The sequence below is a fragment of the Camponotus vicinus genome, unplaced genomic scaffold, assembly GCF_025532165.1.
Source record: "Camponotus vicinus isolate PSW18456_S1 unplaced genomic scaffold, iyCamVici1.0 SCAF_1, whole genome shotgun sequence".
NCBI lineage: Eukaryota > Metazoa > Arthropoda > Insecta > Hymenoptera > Formicidae > Camponotus > Camponotus vicinus.
The window spans coordinates 27,954,915-27,979,932 of record NW_028141945.1 but is presented as its reverse complement, the minus strand read 5'-3'; the positions used below and the strand labels follow the sequence as shown (position 1 = coordinate 27,979,932).

The 25,018-nt window shown below is 34.4% G+C and overlaps 1 pseudogene; it reads right to left on the bottom strand.

Moving 5' to 3' along the window:
- Nucleotides 1–605: 605 nt before the first annotated feature.
- LOC145966640 (uncharacterized) lies at nt 606–6,145 on the bottom strand (annotated as a pseudogene).
- Between the last annotated feature and the right edge of the window lie 18,873 nt (nt 6,146–25,018).

The window sequence follows — 25,018 nt, the reverse complement described above, 5'->3', positions numbered from 1 at the left end:
TATAGTGTACAGAATAAACCAACTATTGTTACATCGCTTCGATTATTCACGAGAATCTCGGCAACCTCTGCAAATCCTTCCACGAGCGAATTACGAACACGAAGCATGACATGAACATAAAGCGCTACAAATACAATTAAACACAATACAAAAAAAGCTTGTATTTCACATTGCTCTTTTTAAAATATGTATGTCTTTCTACTCTAGATAATACTGTCGGTAACATAACTATAAGTGTTGGTAATGTACCGACGCTTTTAGTTATGTTAAAATGAGGGCGCCTACCCGTCGGAGTTCGGCCGCGACTCCGGCATCCTCTTAATTATCGTTTAATTATTGTTTAATTATCAATAAATAATATTATCTTTAATAAATAATATTGTTCTTATTTTATGCAATTTTGTTTTTTCGCTATAACTTTGAAACAATCGACTTTAGGGCATATGTGTATTAAGACTTTTTGACTTAGAATGACACAAAGAATACACAGTTTCAGTGTGGACATCACGTTGCGGGACACCCTGTATATAACTGTCATTGCACTTCGAGGAGGTATCAAACAATTGATTAGTGCAACAATTCGATTATAAGTTTTTAATTCGACATTAAGTTGTCTTATCCTTTGCAATTCTCGAGCGTTTCATAAGCGGTTCGTTCTTGTAGTCGGAATTATTTTCTCCGTTTCTGTCGCCATCGCTAGAATGGTTCGTTCTAATGTTACAAAAAAAGACAATAATTAATTTCGAGATTCAATTTACGTGTCTTTTTTAAAAAATATATAGAACAAATTAAATAGAAATTAATAACAAACCTTTTTTCTTTACGAAAGAATATCCTATTACTTCTAACAAGCAATTGATCTTCCAGAATACGTTCATTAATATTTATTCTTAAAAGAGATAAAATAAATTTTAATCCAGAGAACAGTCGCTCCACGCTAACTTGCGTTGTAGGAACAGACAAAATAATCATCGCTAGTTTATATAATTCAAGTTGGCTTTTACATTTTTCTTCCCAAAATTGTAAAATATTAATTTTTCTATTAAGTCTCTTTTGCTCAACATCATACGTTTCAATTTCTGTTACAACATGTCGTAAAAGATGCAAATCTGATTCTTTGGATGATGACAAATGTGAATTTGCTAAATACTGTCGTTCTTTTAATTTTAAGAGGTTTTTAAATTCATCACATGTAGAGCTTGTCATGCTTGAATTTGAAGAAGAATTTTCATTTTCACAATTTTCATTTAAATATTCACTATTATTTAATGATATAATTTTAGTCCAAACATGTTTTAAATGATTTTTAGCTTTTTCTATTTGTGTTTTGTCTAACAAGACTTTATATCGAGGGTCTAGAAAGACAGCAGATAATAATACATCATTATTTAATAATTTTTGTTCTCTAGATATCATTTGTTCCAAAATAAGTGTAGCGAAAAGAGTACGTATTGCTTTCGTCATCATTTTTGTTTCATACCAAATACCAAAAAAATCACTCAGGGTTAATTGTTCTGCTTGAAGCTTTTTGGACAAATCTTTGATGGTTGCAATGCTGCACATATTTCTTCGATTTTTTCCCATTCATTATCTTTTAATGTCACAAAATTTTGAAATTTTGTTACAGCCAGCTCTTCACAATAATTCTTTAATAATAATAAATGTTCAAGCATATCCAATGTAGAACACCATCGAGTTGGACAATCAATAACAGGTTTTTTAAATCTTGTTTTTTTATTAAGTAAATAAATGTTTGTGTTCTAAGTTTTTTTGCTAAATTTCTGGCTTTTGATATTAGATATAATATAGCTTTTGTCCTTTTTAAAGCGTCACCAATTGCCAATTGTAAAGTATGGGCCGAGCATCTAATTCCTATAATATTCAATATCAAATGTTAATTGTGAAAAAATTATAACATTTAAACAAAATTCTTATTAATTTCTGATTTGGACAAAATAGTCATTCTTATAACGATCATATTCGTTATAAGAATATAATTAACTAGTTATTTGATGAAGAACCGGAAAATCATAAAATATAGAAAATATACCATGTAACGGAATTTTATAAAATTTGTATTCTGTACGAAAATACGAGGGGAGACCCAAAAATCGGAATTGTTTAAAGAAATATGTTTTATTAAATTCTACTATGATCTGAAACTCTAGAAGTACTCTCCTCTTGACTCAATAGAGTCAATACACTTGATTCAATTTTTTTTCACTGCTAAAAACTAAAAACATTTCTTTTACTGTTAAAGATACTAGAGTTTCAGTAGAACTTAATAAAACATTTTTTTTTAATATCATATTCCCATTCTATATTTTATTCTATATATACTATAAAGAAGATATATATATATATATATATATATATCTTTATATATTTATGAAAGATAATATAGAATATATATATATATATATATATTCTATATTATCTTTCATAAATATAATCAAATATTTCATGAAATAATAAATTTTACTAATTGTTAAGTGCTTGTAATATATTTTTTACAAAACTTTTTAATTATTTAGTAATGTAAGTATTTACTATTAGATAAACATTTTTTCAGCAATTAAGATTTGGAATAATTTTTCATTAAAAGTTTTTTACCTATTATAACAACATTATTTTGAAAATTATAATTTAAATCTTTAATTTCGATTTTTTGAAGAATATTTGAAAAGTCATCTGTTTCATGTTCATTATTTTCTTTTTCATTTTTTTCTAATTCTAAATATGTATTTTCAGTATAATTATTTTCATTATCCTTGTTTTGATCTTCTTCTATTTCAATATCAGAGTTTTCATATTCTGAAGATAATAGCTTTACTGCTTTCAACATATTAGTACCATTATCAGTGGTTACCCGACAAAAACAGTTACGTCACATCCTCGTCGAATCCACGTATTTTACGTGGCTTACGTGGATGCAGATTTATCCACGAATTATCTACGTGGATACAACTTTCTTTTTTCATTATTACATCGAGGTACTTTATTCTCGAAATATCAATGTAGATTTCATGTGGATATTTCTATTGAAATTATGATTAATCATTCAACGACTCGGTAATATTGTAATGTTAAAAGATATTTTATTAAAATTTTTCAATTGTAATTTTGTATCTGAAATATTTCAGAAATATACCTGCATCATGTTTTTTATATTTATAATATTTATATTATAATATTATAATATTTATATTTTATATAATATTGTATTTGCAATATTTCTGAAATCTTTCAGAAAGATAAAAAAGTTTGCTAAAAAAAAATTATATCTGTATGTTTCTAAATATGTAATAGTACATATGTATATAGAATATGCTTCCTCGCTTTGCCGCTATGCGGCGCTGCATCAAATTAGCTAACTCGTATTCAACTTTTCGTCATAAAGTGTATATAAAGAACTGATACTAACACGGTCCAAAGTTAATTTTTTCTTTTAAGGACCGTCTACGATGGAAGTAATATTGGTGGAGTGGACGGTGGAGTAAGGCGTAAGCGAATGGTTCTTTTCCATTTCGCATTACTCCTAGTCTTACGCCTTACTCCACCGTCCATTCCACCGATTATTTTCATTCTAGACGGTCCTTTAGTCAGTTTAATTTAATAAACTGATTTAATTTAAAATAATTTGTTTAATAATCTGGATCGCTTGTTGGGATTCAGAATATGGAACAGATTATTTGAAATTAAACGGATAAATGGGAGATAGCCTATTTATTGCGTATATTAAAAATAAAATATAAATAAAAATAAAATTATTCTTATGGCCGAGTGTATTTATATACTTTTATAAATGTCAAAGATATTCACTTATCAAAAATGAAAAAAGTAATATGTCTCGAAAGTTCATGAAATTTTCACATAGATTCCACGTAGATTCTAGTACCGTTTTTGAGCGGATTATCCACTCGAATATCCACGTGGATACAACGATATTAATCTACGTGGTAATAACGTGGATTTCACGTACTGTTTTTGTCGGGTATGGTATATATTTGATCCAATGATATATTAAAAGAAGAACAAACATTTCTAATAATCATTCTTATATATTCACCTACAAAATATTAATTATATTAATTATAAAAAATATTAGAATATATAAATATTAAATATAAAAAAGTATTACCTATATGTTTTTCTCTTAATTCTTTTAATGCTAATACAATTCTTAATACAATTTTTGTATCTTTAATATATTGTATATTGATACTTAAAAACGATCTGTCTAATCGAGTGACAGCGTCCACTTTCATTGAAATCATAATGTTTTTTATATCCTCAGATATTTCCTTTTTTATTTTATCAGCTTCTTCATAAACTTTTTTTTGTATCGATTCTGAAATAGAAATTTTCTGTTTATATTTATCTTCTATTGCCGATTTGATTGGATTTATAATATTTTGGAAACCAGAATCATTTAAAATACTAAATGGTCTTCCATTAACTGTTACTAATTCAATACAACTGTTTTCGAGATCTTTTTTTGTCATTTTTACTTTTATAGAATTCACTTCATCTATTTGCGGTTGTATTTCTTTCCGATGTTTACCCGTAGTTTCCTTATTTTTACTTAAAGAAATATCAGTGAAATATTCTTCTTTAAAATCATGGTAACGCATTAAATGCTTTTTTAAGTTTGTTCCATGATTACCCTTAAAGAATATGTCTATTTAGAATTTTATAGTTATAAATGTGAAAGATTAGAGAACAATTTTAAAATATTAAAAATTTTAATATGAACAAGAATAAAGAAATAAAAGTAATATCAATTATTTACCTTCAATAAAGATTTACAGATGATACACTGTGAACTATCTTCTACATCGTTATATGTAAAATGTTTATGTGCTTTATTAGTATGTTCCCATACAGCACAGAAGCTTGCATCAACATTGCTGCAATGTTACAACATTGCTCACTGCAGTGTAATGTTGCAGAAATAATGCAGAGACATTATTTTGTAATATTACTTTGGCAATGTTGCAGCAACGTTTTAACGTAGCAAAAATGTATAACATGTGTTTCTTTACTTGCCGCGGCGACACCCAATTTAACTAACTCGTATTCGAATTCATCTAAGGTGGATATAAAGTCTACAAAGGATTAATGTAGTAATTATATTTCTTGTCTTGTGTCAGTTTAATTTCTGATAAACTGACTTGGTTTACTTAATATTCTGAATCCTAATAAGGGATCTAGATTATTAAACAAATAATTTGTTCTGGATCCTTCATTGGGTTTCAGAATATTAAACAGATTTTTCTTAATTGAATGGGTAAATAGGAAATAATTCATTTATTGCACGTATTAAAATATTCTGGTGTCGAATGTATGTAAAATATATAATTGTATGTATATTATTGAGATAAATATTTAAGAAACATCTAATAAAAAACACTAATAGATGTTTTTTTAAAGGCATTTTTCCTATCTTTCTTAAACATTTTTTTATATTTTCAAAGTTTATTTATTAAATTTAAAACGGTGTCTGCATTTGTAGCAAAACGCGTTTTAATATTACAAATACGTTGCACCGTAACATTGCTACAATCTTACATTGCAATATTCCTAAAAGCGGACATTTTAACGTTGCTGCAATCCCACAACAATGGTGCAGCAACATTTTGCAGTGAATTTGCAACGTTGCAATATTGCGGTGAAAGATTGCTGCAATGTGTATGCAATCTTTGTGTGCTGTATGGGTTTTCTACCCATAATAAAACACGAAAATTTTTATAACTGTGTCAATCCAAAATAAATATAATTCCTTAAAAAATTTCAATAGAAAAACAAAAACTTATAAATTAACAATCGTCGATAATATAATACTAATAATGTTAATAAGGAAAGAAAGTTAATATATTAAGGAATAAAGTTAATATAAAATCAAATAATCGAAATCGGTTGACAAATATGTAAAAGAGTACTTACTTATATATAAAAGAGAATAAATTCGAAAAGAAATCAATCGATCGATGCTGAAACTAAAAAGTAACATACAGTACGTTTATATACAACGTGTTGTACACATGATGCAATACTACGTTTCGCGTGATAAGTGGCGACGTTGTAGCAGTAGCAACAAAGCTTCCACGTTAATTATTTACCGCGCAGGATACTTGAAACGCATAGTGCCAATCATCATGATATTTCCGTCATTTGCGTAAAAACCGAAAAAAAAACCGAAAAAAACCGTAAACCGAAAATAATTTAACAGTCCGGTTATGGTTCCGGTGTTATAAGTTAAATAGAATTTCAATACGATTTACGGTTTCGGTCCTACTAAAAAAACGGTATGGAACGGTTATCGGTTTTGGTTCCGGTTCGGTCTGGGTCCCTGGTTATAATAGAATCAAATCAATTCTCTCTTTAGTAGTAGAACTGAATACAGTAATGCAAGTTTTAGAATTCTAGCATCGAAAGTATCTCAGTAGTAAGGGCTCGCACATAAGCACCGTGTCAATGTATGTTCAGCACTTCGGCTATTGGCATACGACACGGTATCTGTTTCTGCCCCTACTATCGAGGTACTCTCGATGCTAAAATGCTACAACTTGCATCACTGACTAGATGTATTATTACATTTATTAATCAAGTAGAGATTTTGTATAATTCATAAGATCACTACCTTGTGATTATAATGTGGCGTTTTATCATACGCCACTAGAACATAACCACACCAGGCGCCTACCTTACGGCAGCCCGCGCTCGCGATACGCGAGCAGTAGCGCAGACGCAAGGAGGTGCCATCGCGCCGAATGTGAGGCCAGCCGATAGATGGCCACTAACGCGAACCTCTTCGCGATCTAGAAGGGGCCGCCAGCCACAGTATAAGAGACCGGGCGAAGCGACAGAAAATCGAGTCTCAGCTCACTAGTCTCCGAGTGCGTTCGCTCAATACAGACAAGTAATTGCAGAAATTCTTTTGAATAATCGGGGTCTTCAACTCCGTATAACTTTTGGCAACGAGGCTTACGCCTCTACGACATTCGTCACCGGCGGAGTCGGATACCACGGCCAGCGTCAACGCCCCGATCACCCGGGCCGATATGACAGCCGTGGAGAGGAGGCGCAGAACCGGAGAGACGAGTTTCCTTCGAGCTTCTACCTTGGATCCTACGACCAATCACTTTGGAGCCTCCACGCTTCACCAGGCCTCCTCGTCAACTCCTAGAAATCTGGGACATCCGCATCCGGCGATATACATCGCCGACGGGACCTTTGACGGTCCCCAAACCGCTGTCGCCACTGCCTCCTTCGCCGCAGACAAGGACAACTCAAGGAACGCAAACCAATCCCTTAAGCCGCGTCCACAGGGGAACACAGGCAGGCAACGTGACCATCGAGCAAGGTACCCAGTCAGATTCCGACTGGGAAGTGAGCACCACTACTGCAGCTACGCAGACCGAGCTGACCGGAAGCAAGGCTACCAGATTGCATACGCTGCGTCCAGCGGCGGCACGATTTGTATCCCCACCACTTTCGCGCACTAAGGCATAAGCTCTCATCCGTGTACGCTCGACGTTCGGTCATCTTCGGTTTACAGAGGAAGACGGATAGATTAGCTTCTGTCCCCTTCTTTCCTGAGAAGTCTATTGTATCTTACCTATCTCTCTGAATACAATAGCTATGTGATCCTCGAAATCTCGAGCTGGCGAGTTGGCGATGCAAGTTGCATCGTTGCAAGTATCGCAGCGATACTTATTATCACACATATTTTCCTATTGACTTTTTTTTTATAAAAGTATATATGTTTAAAAAAGAGAATATAACATATACAAAAACAAATTTTACATATTTTTATCTAAATTTTTATCTAAATTTTTCCACTCTTGGCCAATATGTACGCTTCTTTATTAAAAAAAATTTCTTTAAAAAAATTATTGTAATAAAATAATATTTAAATTTATTTTAATAGAATTGTATTTTGTTATTATTATTTTGTATTAATGTATGACGTACATCTTGTTGCTCAACGGAAACCGCGAGAAGGTGGTGGTCTCTTCCGTTAAAAAGGAAATGTAAAAAATTTAATAAATGAATAATAATAAAAATAAAATAAAAATAAAATAATAAAATAATGATAAATAATAAATAAAAATAAAAAATGAAGTTATAATAAAATAATAAAATATAATCAATTTTCTAATTGATAAAAAGTCAAAATATTATTTCACATTTCCTTACATACATATATATATATATATATATATATATATATATCTTTACACACTTATTTTTAAGTGATGTATATAAAAATTCATTTTAAAATTATTTATCGCAGGAAGGGCCTGCTACGTCATCATCCGCATAGACTTTTAAATTGTTTTTATTAGCGGCATATAATTTATCCGCCGACATAAGAAATAAATGCTCTTCATTAATGAGCATATTTAAAGCTGTTTCTCCTCTAGTTTTTAATGCAGACTTAAACACACAAATAGCATTAACGGAAACCGTTGAAAAGCTATTACGTGTTTTCGTTTTTAAATTGTTCAAAAGAGAAAACATTCTCTCAGGATCGGCATTAGAATTCGGAAGCGTTCGAATAGTATTTATAATATTCGTTAAATTGGAATATTTAGGAACATTATTCGTGTGCTGACGTTGTAAAATTGCTTTCCACATATTGTCAACATTTAATTTAGAAAAATTTTGTTTTTCTTCCACTGTAAGGTCTGATGCTAATGCAATCCATTCTTTTTTTAAAGCATCTTTATCAAAACCGCCGAGAGTTTTAGCTACGAGAGAAACATCATCAAATGATGTTTGTCTATTATTATCGAATAAACTTACAGATGGTTGAAAAGCTTGTAACTTTAATAAAAATTCATTATTTATAAGTAACCTTTTACAAATTTCTTCTGCAGCAGTCACATAAAATGTTAAACAGTTCTCTCGAACAATTTTAACTATGTTTATGTAATCTTTCAACGTTAATTCGTTCAGATATTCTTCACATTCTGATCCCAAAATAATTTTATTAATAGGTTTTTGATTTTCTTTTAATGAGACTATAATATTTGAAGAAAATGGTTTTAAATATTCTTCTTTTATAAAATTTCGACAGATTTGGAAAAGAAAGTTTTTAAATTTTGGCTGGAATAAATGGATTCTCGTTTCTAACGCTTGAAAGAATGCATTAAATGCGTTAAAAGAATTTAAAACGTATTTTAAAAAAAGAAAATACGTTTCAGAAAAAACGTTTGATACAAAAGTTTCTTATTTTTTCATGTACAATTCGAGTCTGTAATAAAAAGTACCATGTTTCTCTAAAAAAATTCAACTTCCGATCCGGATGGCATATTTCCGGTCGGAATCAGAAGTTGAAAATATCACCATTTGATAGAGCGTACCCGATTTAGTTAAAAATTGTTCGCGATTTTTGATAAAAGCCATTTATTTTCATTTTAAAAGGGATGTACGGGTAGTCTGGGACACTCTGTATATTCAAATATATATTCAAAATATTATGTGTTTGACATTGTTTTTTTCTCGACTCATGTCGACTGTTATCGACTAATTGTTGATTGTTGACTGTTGACTGTGCTCGTCTTGCGAATACGTTCGTGACCCAGTCAAAAGATAGTTCAAAGCAATCGACAAAAGATTGGTGATATTGTGCCGACGAGAAAATAAATTAAGTTAAGAATAGATAATCAAAATGTGTGATCAATTAACCAAGAAACGTAAGCGAAATTTTTTAGAAGCTTGGCTTAGTAATGATCGATAATGTGAAATAATATTTTGACTTTTTATCAATTAAAAAATTGATTATATTTTATTATTTTATTATAATTTTATTTTTTATTTTTATTTATTATTTATCATTATTTTATTATTTTATTTTTATTTTATTTTTATTATTATTCATTTATTAAATTTTTTACATTTCCTTTTTAACGGAAGAGACCACCACCTTCTCGCAGTTTCCGTTGAGCAACAAGATACGTCATACATTAATACAAAATAATAATAACAAAATACAATTCTATTAAAATAAATTTAAATATTATTTTATTACAATTATTTTTGTAAAGAAATTTTTTTTTGATAAAAAAGCGTACATATTGGCCAAGAGTGGAAAAATTTAGATAAAAATTGAGATAAAAATATGTAAAATTTGTTTTTGTATAAGTTATATTCTCTTTTTTAAACAACATATAAACTTTTATAAAAAAAAAGTCAATAGGAAAATATGTGTGATAATAAGTATCGCTGCGATACTTGCAACGATGCAACTTGCATCGCCAACTCGCCAGCTCGAGATTTCGAGGATCACATAGCTATTGTATTCAGAGAGATAGGTAAGATACAATAGACTTCTCAGGAGAGAAGGGGACAGAAGCTAATCTATCTGTCTTCCTCTGTAAACCGAAGATGACCGAACGTCGAGCGTACACGGATGAGAGCTTATGCCTTAGCGCGCGAAAGTGGTGGGGATACAAATCATGCCGCCGCTGGACGCAGCGTATGCAATCTGGTAGCCTTGACCGGAAGCCTCGTGGACGACAACAACAACAACTCCTGGGGGCCCATAAAATTTACCAAGACGACCCCCCGGATTTCCTACCGTGAACGATCACACCTAAACGGTCCTTGTCAGGACCATTGTAAATAGACTGTGAATAAAACTGTATATAGATCACACTCTCTCTTCAATTCAGCGTATCCTTCACCCGGCGAATCCACGAACACATTTGCGGCAGTAGGGATATCACTCTCTCTTCACCCAGCGAATTTACGAACATACTCGGCGATAGAGCGACTACTCCACACGCTATAATAAAATTAAATAATATTGTGACTGTATTTTTTATATTATATGGATATTATCTCAAGAGCATATTGAGGCAGATAACGAATTGGATTTCATAAAACAACCAATTTCATCTCCATCTCCTGACTTTCAGGCATTATCTACCGCATCAATATGTTCGTCAATATATTTGGAGGCGTCTTCCTTTATATCGATTCCAGTGAAAACGAAGCAATCAGGATTGACATCTTTTCCGAAACAGAAATCATTTATAGGTATGCAGTTTTTATTATGACATTTAGTATGGCATTTTTTTAAGGACGTATACGTTTAAAATTTTTCTTATTAATTATAAATTTTCATTTCTATTCTAGATAGGGGCTCGAAGGCTTCTGATATTACTAATAAACTACTCTACATGATTGCATAGGATAATTTACCTTTTTTTGCGGCGAATAAAGAAGACTTCCGAACATTCATGCGAACTGTCTCACCATTATATAAAATCCCAAGTAGGACAACAGTAACAACCCTCATTGAAGAAAAGTACGAGCTCTTATCAGACATGATGAAAACTCGTCTTTCAAAAATCTGGTATTTATCTCTCACTACAGACATTTGGACAGACTAGTTAAACGCCAAAAGTTTTTTTGGCGTAACAGCTCATTATCTGTGTAAGTAACAGCATAAATCACAATCGGTGTGACCAAAGTTACAAAGAGATACACAGCTGAAAATATTGAAAATTGGCTATTACAAATTGTTACAGAATGACGAATAAATAAAAAAACATAATAGTGGTTGCTGATAACGCAGCCAATATGAAAAAAGCGATCACGAATACACCGAAAAATATTTGTCGTTTTTTTCACACGTTAAATTTAGTACCAGACAATATTAAAAAAGACGACGCTATTGTATAAATTTCATTATGCAAAAAGATCAAAACAATTATAACATATTTCAAGCATTCAGTGCCCGCTGTAGATGAATTACGGAAGCAATCTGCGCTCAAACTGATCCAGGATGTAGGTACGCGATGGAATTCAACAAAAAATATGCTTGATCGATTTATTGAGTTGGCTGATAAATCAGTCCGATTCTGCTACAATCACCATTAGCACTTCCGATGCTAAGTGCTATAGAATTGTAGACGGCGAAAGTATTCGTTGATTATTATTATTTAAAGCAGTGCTCGGAATTAATTGCCCTTTCATGGCCGATATCTAAGAAGACGCCTACGATCCCCCCACTACCGTTCGAGATTCGACGGCTGAGCAGAGCTGCCACATTTGGGACGCAAGCAACATGCAACACGTAGTGGAGGGGGTAACGAACATGTGAGCGTAAGCGTACGTGTGAGCTCGGCGCTTCGGCTAGCTTCGGGTAGTAGAAGAAGACAGAATACAGTTTTCTGTCTCCTTCCTACCAAGCTAACAACGAAGGTGACGGCGACGGGCGACGCTGCTTACTTCTCGATATCTCGATATGACCCACAGCGTTGAATGTTTGTCTCTTACAGCTTTTTATATTATATATTTTTTCATACAAAAAATCAAACCATGTAACATTTATAAACGAACACACACACGCACACACATATACAGGGTGTCCGATTCCTGAGTGACCAAACGAAAAGTAGTAGTAGATTGGGTCAAACTGAGAAGAAAAGTCCTCTACCATTTTGCAAAATTCGCAATAATTATTAAAAAATAAGCAAAAATGTCTCGGTACATGAGAAGCGGTAAACCGCTTATAGTGTGTGATTATTAAGTGATCAAACAAAAAGTGGTGATAGATTGGGTCAAACTGAAAAGAAAATTCCTCTACCATATTGCAAAATTCGCAATAATTATTAAGTTATAGGCAAAAATGTCTCAGAGTATAAGAAGCGGTAAACAGATCGCTTCTGATGCGCTGAGACATTTTTGCCTATAACTTAATAATTATTGCGAATTTTGCAAAATGGTAGAGGACTTATCTTTCCAGTTTGACCCAATCTACCACCACTTTTCGTTTGATCACTCATTAATCGGACGCTGCGAGCGATCTACCGCTTCTCATGCGCCGAAACATTTTTGCTTATTTCTTAATAATTATTGCGAATTTTGCAAAATAGTAGAGAACTTTTCTTCTCAATTTGATCCAATCTACCACTACTTTTCGTTTGATCACTCAGGAATCGGACCCTGTATATATATATATATATATATATATATATATATACACACACACATATATATATATATATATATACACACACATATATATACAGGGTGTTCTAAAAAGGTATGTCAAAAATTTAAGCAGATATTCCTCACACCTGAAGGATGAAAAAATGTTATATGAACATAGGTGCGGAAATGCTTATTTCAGGAGTTATGTTGAAATACTGTTAGCTGTATTACTTACACAAGGAAAAATTTAGGATTAATTATTGTAGACGACAATCGTTTAATTAGGCTTATTTACATTTGGTTTCAATGTGACTTTGAGTATGTTACAATAAATGTTGAAAATGTTCACCATTTTCCTGAATACAAGCAGTGACACGTCGACGCATCGATTCACGGACACGTTCAAAAATGCCTGGCGTACAGCGGATTGTCTCGCAACCTGCAGTGATACGATCACGAAGATCTTGAATATCACGCACTGGTGGCATTTTTGAACGTGTCCGTGAATCGATGCGTCGACGTGTCACTGCCTGTATTCAGGAAAATGGTGAACATTTTCAACATTTATTGTAACATACTCAAGGTCACATTAAAACCAAATGTAAATAAGTCTAATTAAACGATTGTCGTCTACAATAATTAATCCTAAATTTTTCCTTGTATAAGTAATACAGCTAACAGTATTTTCAACATAACTCATGAAATAAGCATTTCCGCACCTATGTCCATATAACATTTTTTCATCCTTCAGGTGTGAGGAATATCTGCTTAAATTTTTGACATACCTTTTTAGAACACCCTGTATATACAGGGTGTTTCATAAGTGGTGGGCAAAATTTCAAGAATGGATTTCTCATGCTTAGAGAAGAAAAAAAGTTAATCAACATAAGTCCGGAAATTATTAGTTTTTGAGTTGTGGCGGTACACGCCACACGAGACGCAATAATACGTCTCGCGATAGCGCGCCGACTCCGAGTACACGCGCCAATTTTGCTTTCTCGCGAGCGGCTACCGCCAGCCTTGCTTTCTCGCGAGCGGCTACCGCCAGCCGTGCTTTCTCGCGAGCGGCTAATAGACCGCGCGCCAAGTACCGAGCACCTCCGCCAGGCGTCGCACGCCAACTGTGCTTTCCCGTAAGCCAAAGTCAACTCACGGGAAATATAAGAGGGACCCCCGCGGAGTGGAATCACCTTTTTCTTCGATCACTCACCAGCGAGTCAAGAAGAAGCAACAGACTTACGACCCAGAGATCATCAACAGGACACCACGGCGACCAAGGAGAACGAGCCTCCTCTTGAAGAGATTTCTTCAAGGAAGAAGACGAGGCCAGCACCACTCTTCTCCGGGACCCGGAAGGTCGACAGACCAGGGGCATCTGTCTCCAGTACCGCCGGAGGTTGCTTGCGCGCCCAACTTTAGAGCCACGCAGACCATTGCAGAAACCAAGGTCGCGGCAACACAGACCTCACTAGAAGCCAAGTCCGTGGGGACTCAAAAGGGCTCCAGCAGGAGCAGGATCCGGGACGCCAGTACGCAGACCGAGCCCCCAGGAGCACGACTTCACTACACCAACAGAAATCCCCCTTATAGGCGTTCTCGCTACCAATATTAATATTTTAACATATTTATGTACAACATAGAATAAATGCTCTTTTACCTATTCTACCGTGTGATCAATAAGTAGAACCAGTCATATTCCCTGCGGTTCCCTACAGAGTTATTAAGATTTTTGTAATACAAGATTTTGTCTCATCTTCTCGTCTTAGAAGTCCTTTTACAGGCATCAACAATGTTTTTCAAGTTCGGCGGCCTATGTTTACGTTAGCGCGGTGTATTATTCTTATTCTTGTTTCCATACTTTTTTCATGTATACACGAACACTCTGCCGTACGTGTGTCAAGAGCGCTGAAACATTTTTCAAGTTTAGTATCATCTAACGCGCCACGCCAGGAATTTGGGTGTGTTCGGGGCTCAATGAGACGACAAGCTGAGGCTTGTATTGTGACAGGAGGTGGACATATTGAACATTTTCTCTAATTGTCCAAAATCTTAATAACTCAAAAACTAATCATTTCCGGACATATATTGATTAACTTTTTTTTCTTCTCTAAGCATAAGGAATACATTCCTGAAATTTTGCCCACCACTTATGAAACACCCTGTATATATGTATAAACGAATTGTGAGAATACATGTTGAGCATGTTTATCGAAAATGGTTTTGCTTTTATGATAAATTTCATGCTAAAATTTGTATTGTAATAATTTATTTTTAATCAAAAAAATAATTATTTATTTCTAATTAAATTTATTTTTTAAATTGTTATTATCAAATAAAATATAAAATAACATTATTTATTCAATTTAAAAACGAAAAATTATTTAAAAAATAATAAATTTTTAAATCAATTATTTATCACTTTACATAATTATATTTTATTGTACACAATACAAATTTTAACATGAAATTTCTGATAAAAGTAAAATCCTTTTCGACAAACGTGCTCAATAATGTGTTCACAATTCGTTTATATATATATGTGTATACGTATGTACATAGTTATTCAATATTATATAGTTTGATTTTTTGTACGTAAAAATATATAATATAAATAACTGTAAGAGACAAACACTCAACGCTGTGGCTCATATCGAGATATCGAAAAGTAAGCAGCGTCGGTCGTCGCCTTCATTGCCCGCTCGATAGAAAGAAGACAAAAGATAGTATTTTCCCCTCTTTTACTCTCTTACTCTTTTACTTAATATATAATTAATCTGAATTAATATAATGAATAATTATAATTATACATTTAACTTTCTTTCTATACGTATATATTTATAACACACAAACGATATACAAATGTATACTACACATACGTTTACGGCAATTTTTAAATTATAAAATAATGAGTGGTGATTTTCTACACCACCCATGGGGTATCACCAATGGCGCGTTAGGTTTTTATATGTGGACTTTCGCCTGGAGCCCTATTATACCACGTTATATTGTATTATTTCGTCATTTACAAGTGTGTCTGTTATACAGACAAAACTTTGATACACCTATGATATACCTACCTTTGATACACTTTTTACAAGTATGTTGTCTGTTATATAGACAAGATGTTTTTCACATACTTACGTTTTACAATTATGTTGTCTGTTATACAGACAAGATGTTTTTCACATACTAACGTTTTACAAATATGTTGTCTGTTATACAGACAAGATATTTTTCACATACTTACGTTTTACAAATATGTTGTCTATTACACAGACAGAATTTATTATTTATGAGATGAAGGACCAGCTATATCAGTAGTATCTGCAGCATGTAATCTTAAAATACTTTTATCTTTTTTAGCAGCGGGAGCGTATAATTTGTCCGCTGACATAAGAGACAAATATTATTCGTCAATTTTCATTTTCATAGCTGTTTTGCCTCTCGTTTTTAATGCAGATTTAAATACACAAATTGCATTAACAGTAGCCGACGAAAAACTGTTACGTTTTTTCGTTTTTAAATTATTTAAAAGAGAAAACATCCTCTCTAGATCGGCATTTGAATTTGGAAGCGATCTAATAGTATTTATAACATTTGTTAAATTGGGATATTTAACAAGATTATTGTATCGACTTTGTAAAATTTCTTTCCACATGCTGTCGAAATTTAATTTAGAAAAACTTTGTTTTTCTTCCATTGTAAAATCTAATGGTAGGACAATCCATTCTTCTTTTAAACCATCTTCGTCAAAACCGCCGATAGTTTTAGCTATAAAAGAAATATCATTGAATGATGTTTCTCTATTATTATCAAATAAACTTATGTATGGCCGAAAAATTTGTAATTTTGATAAAAATATGTTATTTATAGGTAATCTTTTACGAATTTCTTCCGCAGCAGTCACATAAAATGTTAAACAATTTTCTCGAACAATTCTAACTATGTTTATGTGACCTTTTAGCGTCAATTCATTTAAATATTCTTCACATTCTGATCCCAAAATAATTTCATTTATTGCTTTTTGATTTTCTTTCAGTGAGAATATAATATTTGTAGAAAATGGTTTTAAATATTCTTCTTTTAAAAAATTTCTACCGATTTGGAAAAGAAAATTTACAGATTTTGGATGTAATAAATGAATCCTCGTTTCTAATGCTTGAAGGAATGCATTAAATGCATTAAAGGAATTTAAAACATATTTTAAAAACAGAAAATAAGCTTTCATCTCTACGTTGCCCATCATAGACAGTAGATATTCTCCAGAATTTGTTTTTTCGCTCACAACCATTTCAGTAAGAAAGTATTTAATTGTATGTTCAAGAAGCCTTTCGATACATAAATAATGTGAAGGCCAGCGTGTATCACATAATTTCAATATTTTGCGATTTGTTTCTTGGAAACATTTACAAAATTCAAGAAAAATAGCCGAACGTTTTGGACTGCTATTGAGATAAGTAGCAATATTTTTTAGAAATTCCTCGTAATATGCAGGTATTTTAGAACAAGCAGCATGCGCTGCTAATGCGGAGGAATGACATGGGCATGAAAATGTTAATAAATGTGGACATATTTCTTCCAATTTTTTTTAAACGATAAATGTTTTCCTATCATAACAGATGCATTATCGCATGATAAGGCTACAATATTTAAAAAAGGTATCTGTAATTTCCACATTTCACATTTAAATGCCTGAAACAACTTTTCTGCGCATGAATCTTTGGTATCAATGTCGATTAATTTAACTAATTGTGAGCGAATATCTAATGTCTCTGGATCAACGTATCGAACAAGAAATGTCATCCATTTATTATTTGTTATATCAGATTGTTACGTCCAGGCCCGAGGAAGGATTGGCCGAAGGAAGGACGTAACACTTGTATCCCGAGAACTAAGTGCTTTAAGGGCAGATGTCTCGGGTCGAGCGAGCCTGCGGGAAAGCCAAAGATAGATCAACGACCGCAAGGGTCGATCTTACGCTATTTATGGTCCGAATGGCCGCTAGACGGTTCCCTTTTTAGTAAAGGAATTTAATCCTTTTTACCCGGGACGGGACCAAGTGCGATTCAGGAGCGTGGGTGATGAGAGGGATCGATTGAGTTGAACGCGGAAGAATAAATTTAAATGAATTTATTGTACATCATAAAGAAAGGTTATATAAAAATTTTAATCATAAATCGATACGATCTAATACATGATTCTGTAACAATATTAAGTGAGTATGTGTGTGTGTACGTGAGTGTGGTGTATGCGAGACAAGGGGATCTAATCAAAATCAGGAGGATACCTTTCCCGGAAGTATTCTATGGGAAAGGCTATGGGCTTATCGGTAAAAGGGGTGAAACAGGGGATGGAAATATCGGGAGGAGCGGTGCGGAGAAAAGCCTTATGGCTAGGAATGTGTATGGGGCCAGGTCCCAAGGCTTTTACTACCCCCTTGAAATTAAGATGGGTACGTGTGTCGCGTCGCGACATCCGGTCACTCGCGTTTTCATGAAATAACCTGGCACAACGGGATTTGTGTATTCAGGGTAGGTTAAGGAGAAAATTGTTGCGACAGTTCGATTGCTAAGATCGATCGAGGAGAAAATAGGGGGAGGAAGAGCGGGAGGAGAGAAGAGATGAGAATCGGGAGCTGTTTCGTGGGGTGGAGAAGGAAAGGGCGACAATGGCGGAAAATCAGGCGGATGGTCGGGTTCCGTGCCGTACACGGGAGAGTAACTAGGAGCAAGGGCTCCAGGGGACAGATACGGGGAGTAATTGGGAGGAGAGGTTTGAGGGGACAGATACGAGGAGTCTCGCGTATCTTCTTGGATGTTACTCAAGAAGATTCGGGTGATAGGAAGATTTGTATTTATTTCGTTTAAATCTAATGTAAAAGAAGGATCAGCCACAGCCCGAGCCAGTAGTCTGCGGGTTCGGCGATTGCGACGGTATCGAAGTCGCTTTGCCTTGGCTCTAGTGGATTTCCTCGAAGCGGGTTCCATTAGGGAAGCGATTATAATAAGTAAAGAGAAGAAAACGGAGGGGATTCGTAAACAAAAGAAAAGACTTACTATTTGCTTTAGAGAACGCGATTGCGGTTAGCGCTGGCTGGTGGTGGTTGTAGCTGGCCTCTGGCGTCGAGAATGACAGGATACTTGCACTGTTATTTTAGTTGCGAACACGCACTGACTCGATAGGGTTACTGACTGTTTTTGCTAATACTATTAATCTCGAGATTCTCGAGAATACTTAGTAATGCAAAGAATGCTGAGATACTGAATGAATAGCCGATTAACTGAATAACTGATTAATAATAATGAAGACTTAAGAATGAAGAATGCTTAAGAAGTGCTGATTTGTTCGAAGTTCGCGCTTATATATCGTTTTTGGATTACCCTCTCCTAGAGTGAGGAGCTAGGGAAGTTAACGAATAGAAATTTTCATTAGATTTCCATCGTCTCTTCCCTGCCCCTTCTTATGAGCGTTTAAAACAAATGTAACAAATCAGAATTTTATTACATTCGTTCGCGAATAGGAGAGCATCTTCCAAAACGGGGAGACCTAGGATTCTCTGTATCGGAGGTGGTAGTAATTTATGTCTTGCAGGATGCGTCTGCTAAAGACAAGGGATGACTTTTACTACCCCCTTGAAATTAAGATGGGTACGTGTGTCGCGTCGCGACATCCGGTCACTCGCGTTTTCATGAATAGTTTCTTTTATTTTCTATAGTTTCTTTAGATTTTATGAGTTTTCAAGCGATCGGAAAATATCAAATTCGGCTGACTGGCTGACGCCTTGACTGTGACCAGATGCTACTCTTTGTGATTTTATAGCCCGTTAATATCTGGCTGTCGTTTTTGGAGCACTTACTGAGAATCCTATTCCAATTTAACTGACATTAATGATTTTTTGGAAGTCGTGTGCGCCAGTTATGGGAAAGAAAAGAATTGTGAAGTCCCTTGGACGTAACACCCCCGGCGTTAGATAAATGTTGGGGATGTAGGACACAACATTTGCAGATGGAATTATCTCGATTCTTTTTTTGCCATTGAATTTCGTAACTTAATACTTGGGTGCTTTTTCAAGAGAGTCCTGTCGTTATTGTATACAGGGCGATTCTGAAAAACGTTATGTCTGTAAAATGACGTATTCCTGACACCATTCTAAGACAATTTTTCCTTTACCAAAATTTGATTTGAAGCGTAGTTTTTGAATTATGAGCAAAAATAGTTAGTAAATCACGCGTCGGGTACAGAAGGCAGGCAGGAGCGGCGCGGCGTGCCGCGAGCGCGGGCGCAGCTGACCGCCCGACGGGTGATTACCACCGCATGAGTCGCTAACTATTTTATCTTATAACATAAAATTATACTTTAAATAAAATTTTGGTAAAGAAGAAAATGTCTTAGAATTACGTCAGAAATACGTGTTCCTTAAAATAACGTTATTTTAATAATGAAAAGTTGTTCCGGATCGCCGGCCGTCCGACGTTGCAATCAGCTGATTGCTACACGCGATGTGTGTATGGCGGAGTGTGTGCGTAAGAGAGAGAGAGAGGGAGGGTAGGAGGGACAGACATTCATACACACGCACGCACTTTTTTTCTCGCTCTCTTTCTCTCTTTTACGCAACACTCATACACTCTCTCATTCAGTCTCTCACTCACACTCTCGGTCACTCACTCACTCACTCACCTGCTTACTCACTTGCTCACTCACCTTGTAGCAGCGTAGCGAATCTTCATGCTATGTATTGTTGTTATCTGCTGCACGGTTATGATTGCTAGAGATGCGCGACACATCGAAATTTTTTCGATTATTAGTCTCACACTCGATTGACACAATACAGATTACACGATAACGAGTTTACTGTTTATTCACTCACTATTGATTTATCGATACCAAAAATTACTTTCAAAGAAACGCAAACAGCACATGACTCGACGCGAAGCGACGGACCGCGGAGACTGCGCGACCACAAGAGTTATGTTGCCAGAAACACGACACGCGACATCTAACAAACGACTTGCGCGTGGCGCGTGATTGACGAGAGATAAGACGAACGATCGGCTAAAACCTTCGCATTGCGAATGCAGTAGAAAACATGAAACGTATAATGACATACTTAAAAAATTAATTATTTATTATAAGTAATAACTATTTCTAATTATAATAAATAATTATTATTTTAAAAAGCATGTGTTGTACGTTATTACGTTTTCGAAATTATTGCATTCACGATGCGAAGATTTAAGTCAATCGCAAGAATAATGTAATTAAAATTACATTTGGAAAAATTTATTTTTATTCTGCTCACAATGAAATGTTCCAACGTGAAAATGTATTGGTCGCTCTGAAAAGAGCGGATTGACTAAAAAAAATTTTAAAGCAGATGCTCAAAATGCCCGCCATCCATCCTAATGCAAGCTCTCATGCGTTTTAATAAGTTTCTTTCGACGTTTTCCATTATTTCTTCGTCAATATTCCAAATAGCGAATCGTAATCTTGTCTCCAGATCTTCAATATCTTCGGGAAGCGTTTTATAAATTACTTCCTTGCAGTATCCCCATAAGAAAAAGTCTAGAGGATTGAGATCCGGAGATCTTGCGGGCCAACGTACCGACCCATCCAGCGTCCGGGAAAATTCTCGTTTAAGTAATTCGTAACGATCCTGGCGTTGTGTGGCCCAGCACCGTCTTGTTGGAAGATAATATCGTTTCTTTCAAATAATGGCACATCTTCTAAGAAATGTGGTAGATTTTCTGTTAATAAATCGACGTAGGTTCTTCCAATTAAAATATCTGGAAGAATAACTGGACCAAGTATTTCAGTGCCCATTATTCCAGCCCATACATTAATCTTCCAACGAGTTTGAAAATTTCGAAATCGCGTGACTCTGGGATTTTCTTCGCTCCAAAAGTGCATATTATGCACATTAAAAATTCCTTCTTGTGTGAATAGCGATTCATCGCTGAATATCACACGAGAGGAATATCTGGGATCTCGATCGACGTTTCGCAGAAAATTTTCGCAAAACGTTCGTCTTGATAATCGCAGGCTTATTGATTGCATCATCGATCGTGCGTCTAATTTATACGATCTTCGCTGGGGGTCTATGCCCCTCCTCGCTTCCCTTTTATTTAAAGCATAATTTTATGTTATAAGATAAAATAGTTAGCGACTCATGCGGTGGTAATCACCCGTCAGGCGGTCAACTGCGCCCGCGCTCGCGGTACGCCGCGCCGCTCCTGCCTGCCTTCTGTACCCGACGCGTGATTTACTAACTATTTTTGCTCATAATTCAAAAACTACGCTTCAAATCAAATTTTGGTAAAGGAAAAATTGTCTTAGAATGGTGTCAGGAATACGTCATTTTACAGACATAACGTTTTTCAGGATCGCCCTGTATACAGGGTGTCGCAGACCACCCGTGTCAGCTGAATATCTCAAAAACTGAGCGCGGCAGACAAAAATATTTCAGACAAAATTTGTAAGGTTTCAAGTAGCGCATTACTTGGCGATATCAGTATGACCTTGAAGAGTGTTGTCAAGGTTACGTAAAGGTCACCTTGAATTCTATAAATGGAAATCCATTTTTTATTGCATATTCTTGTAGCTCATCTCGAGAGCTTTCCAAAACACTATAATTAAGTTAATTTCCATTAAGTACTTTCCAAGTTGTGAGGCTTGAAATCATTTCTTAATTTTACATAAACCGTAAAATATCTTGTAAAATATTCATTTTTCGATTATCTTACCTTAATACTTTTATGTACAAAATAAGAAGAGGAATCAATTGGTGTAAAGAAAACACATAATTGTTTCGAAAGAAAAAATGTAATTTGCAATTAACAATTACATTTTTTTTAAACAATTATGTGTTTTCTTTACAACAATTGATTTCTTTCATTATTTTGTACATAAAAGTATTAAGGTAAGATAATCGAAAAATGAATATTTTACAAGATATTTTACGGTTTATGTAAAATTAAGAAATTATTTCAAGCCTCATAACTCGGAAAGTACTTAATGAAAATTAACTTAGTTATAGTGTTTTGGAAAGCTCTCGAGATGAGCTACAAAAATATGCAATAAAAAATTGGGGTTTCCATTTACAGAATTCGAGGTGACCTTTACGTGACCTTGGCAACACTCTTCAAGGTCATACTGATATCGCCATGTAATGCGTTACTTGAAACCTTACAACTTTTGTCTGAAATATTTTTGTCTGCCGCGCTCAGTTTTTGAGATATTCGGCTGATACGGGTGGTCTTCGATACCCTGTATATATAATTATGTGTATGTTGTTACTAATACGCTATTCATTCTATTATTAGGATTGCTGAACTATCGATTTTTCTATAATATGTATGCGAAAGTGGAACTCCATTTCATTATTACTATTAATACTTTTATTATTTCTTAGCAAAAAAAAAATTTTCCCTTTTTTTTCTTATAGATTTAACTGCCTGATCATCAGTAGCGAGACAATGCCAGGCGCTCGGGCCGGATTTTATGTAGGTTTTTTTTCTCTATTCTTCTACCCATCGGGTGGTCACAGGGCGTCCCCATCTTTCGACTAAATACGTCATGTCAACGTGTAGGTACTCTTCTAGACAGTATAGGCATGCTCATGCAGGACTGACTCGTAAGATTACGATGTTGCAGGTTGTGCAAGTTGTTTGAGGTCGGCTGAGCATTTATGGACTAAGTTATACGGTGGTATTAGCATGTATTGTTGTTTGTAGTTCGATGGTATTGCCATAAAGCATTCCTTGCAAACTTTATGATAATTAATGTCTTGAAAAACGTCGTTTCTTGTTATGGTTACGCACCGGAGTTCAACTAGGTTGCGGTGGTCTGCTCCTTGTCCTAATCGTTGTGGTGGTCTGCTCCTTGTCCGTCAAGGAATTGCATTTTGGAGACCCACGAGAGAGGGGTAAAAACTGGCTTTTCTGATGATCAAGCAATATTTATTAATGAGAGAAAAAAAAATGGTTCCACTTTCGCGCTCCTTAGAGTGCTAAAAAAAAGAATATCAGTCTTATGTAAAATTTATATTGTGATAAATCGACAATTATAATTCTATAACTAAAATTCTTATAAAATGTTTATAATTCTTATAATATTTTTATAAAAATATATGTATAATATATGCTTATATATATGTATTCATATATATATATATATATAATTATTCTTCTCTTTTTTTTAAATATTCACTCGAGTAAAAAAAAAATATATTTTTTTATATTATTATTTTTTATTTTATTTTTATTATTATTTATTATTATTATTATTTAATTGATTAAGATAAGAATGATTATATGGGGTAAATACATAAGATAATAACTAGTAATATGGAATAATGCTTAATAATATAATGTATGGAATGTGTTCTCTTAAGGTTCTATCGTTTTCTTATTACGGTAGGAATTACATCTACGGCTACACTAGTACTAAGTTGGGCGTGACCTAATAAAATAAGTGCATCTCGGAGAGAATATGAAGTACTAGGGGGTATTCCCTCTACGTTTAGTTTAACTAGTGCCGTCCCTTCACTAAGGGGGCGGACTATATGAATCCATCCTTTTCGCCCTTCGAGAAGTAATCGGCAGAGGTCTTTGGTTTCCTTTGGCCAAGTTCGGACGTTCAGGACAGGACCGGTGTAAGCTAAGCCAAAGATTATGGTTTACCAAGGCAGCTCTTTGAATCTGTCCTCTAGGAGGTAGGCTTCGCTCATACGCCGCCAGGTTGATCGGCCCCAGTCCCCTAGGCAGACTTTAATCATCCAGTTGGTTCTATTAATTTTCTTTATAAGGCCCCGTCGCCAAGATTTGCAATCTTTTATTGCGACGATCATATTTTCCTTGAAGTCTTCGGGCCAGATGTGTAAATAAGTAGCTTTCCTGACCATCCGGAATTCCAGTTCTTCTTCTAATTCTTTTAAATCCTTCGCACTGTTTTTTAGTTGGACGCAAAAAAGAAGCGGTGATTCCACCTTTACTATCGTCACATCCAAGCGTCCTCGGGTTAAGAGATTGGTTTCAATGCACTTGATCTCCATTTTTAATTTTTATTCTGT